The sequence below is a fragment of the Propithecus coquereli genome, unplaced genomic scaffold (genome assembly GCF_000956105.1).
Source record: "Propithecus coquereli isolate 6110/MARCELLA unplaced genomic scaffold, Pcoq_1.0 Scaffold574, whole genome shotgun sequence".
NCBI lineage: Eukaryota > Metazoa > Chordata > Mammalia > Primates > Indriidae > Propithecus > Propithecus coquereli.
This window is the reverse complement of record NW_012151663.1, coordinates 1,518,983-1,521,100: the sequence shown is the minus strand read 5'-3', so window position 1 is coordinate 1,521,100 and position 2,118 is coordinate 1,518,983.

The following is a 2,118-nucleotide window of genomic DNA, read 5'->3' as shown; positions in this document are numbered from 1 at the left end:
TGGAAGGACTTTGGTTTAGCTTAACCAGGGTGAGACGTCTTTGCTTTGGTGCGTGTCTCCCGCATTTTGTTCTCTAGTCTCCGCTCTTCAAACACCAGGATTTGAAAGATAAAAGAGCTTGAGGGTGGTTTCATTGTCAAGTGGCATCTAATCAATGGGTACCAGTGGGGTTCATTAAAACTGAATTCAATTTTCTAGAAGTTTTGAAGGTTTAGAAGCTTTCTGGAGGGCAAAAATATGGTGGTAAAACACCTGTCTTTTTCAGCCAGAAACATATAGAATGGTTATAGATTGTTGAAATTGCACCTAAAGGTAAAGTAATGGCCTTTTTGTTGTAGCTTATTAAATTTATGTAGTCATGTTCCCAAGTGTGTCTCTAACGCCATCTTAGGTCATTGAAATTAAAATCTTCTGTAAACATCATTTACTGCCTCAAGTCCTTGCTCTTTCACCCTAGAGATCTGGAAAGTTAAAAAAATTGCCTGCCAGTCCCCCTGGGTGTTCCCAGCCTGCTTCAGCCCAAGGCAATCCACCTCTTGGCATGGGACTACCAGTGTTCGTGATTCTCAGGTATGATTTTATGCTTGCTTGGAGGTTGTACCACAGATAAATTCTGAGGTCTGCTGGTCCTGCATGGGGGGGCCACAGGAATTCATTCTCACACTGGTGCCCAGCGTCAGTGGGGAAAAAAATAAAAGTTTTGTTGGATTTACTCTAGGCCGTGAGTCTTTTTCTTTTTCCAAAATCATTGTGTTAGTTAAAATGAGGCTTTGTACAAAAGAAAATAATCTATCACTGCTTGGGATTAGAGCAGCCTACAGGGAAAGCGCTCAGAGTTACGGAGGGAAGAGCCAACAACTGACTGGAGATGCGCCTCCTGATCCAGTCCCCGTCGCTCGCTGCTGGGGATTCTCGCTGTCTTCCACCTCTACAGCCCTCCTCTCTCTTCGCTGCAGCTCTTTGTCACATTTAAACAGGCTGCTGTTTTTCTTTTTTCTTTATCTACTTATGTTCTGCCCTCTGCATCTCTCTCTCCCCCCACCTACTCTTCCCACCTTGGGGACACGCATTTCTACTCCTTCCTTGTCGTTATACAACACTGGATCTGTTTTTCCATCTCTCCAACCATCTGGCCACATCTGTTATCTATTCCAGCTCGTGCCGCTGGTTTCCATCTCCTCATCCCCACTATTTTTAATCAGGGGGAACCCCACTGTTTTCAGTGTGTGCATGTGTGTGTGCGCTTTCTCGCTCACTGCGGCTGTGTGTAGGGAAGGAGGGAGAGGGAAGGAAGGAGGGACAGAGGGAGGGAGAGGCAGAGACAGACTGAAAGAGGCTGAACCTCACATGTTCATGGCATAGGATTTTGAGAGGACAGTGAGAGAAGAAGAGGGGAGGGTTCCCAACCCTTGCTGAGTAACATCCTCCTTCCCAGATTATATGCAGAACTCAGCCGTCCCCATCTGTGGGGCAGCAGTCACTGGACCGTGGCTTTGTATCGCCTGTCTGCATGAATGAGGCTGGAGGCCGGGAATTCGCATCTGTCCCCCCAGGGCTGGGCCTCAGCAGAGCAGGGCAGCTCCCCTTACTCTCTCTTTAGGCTGAGGTTAAGCCCTATTAGGCCAAAGACCTGACCTACACCTACCTAGAAATGTAGGGGGTCAGTAATTGTTCTGGAAGGCGGGGAAGGGAGAAAAACCTACATTTTGCTCCTGCCGAGTGACAGGGCAGGGCGCAGAAAGGTAAGCACATCAGTAAGGGCTGATGGAATGATCCACCAGCACGGTCGCGCAGAGAAACTGAAATGTAGATGTTCTGCCTGCAGATGTCAGGGGTGGGCTGTACGCATAACTTGCTCTCAGACAATTACCACTGCCCATCTAAAAAGGGGATGTTTAAGGAGACCTGCAGATCAGTACCCTGAGCTTTAAACAGGGGTAACTGAAATGGCGGGGACTTAGGAGAATCTGCAAGTCCCCCGCTCTGCTGCAAGAGTGAGCTGCAAATCTGGAGAGTGAGTATTTAAATCAGAGAAAAGTTCATTTTTCTGAAGATGAATCTCCAAACGGCAGCGCCATTCGAATTCTGGGGCTGCTTTGCAAACAAGGCTCGTGCTTT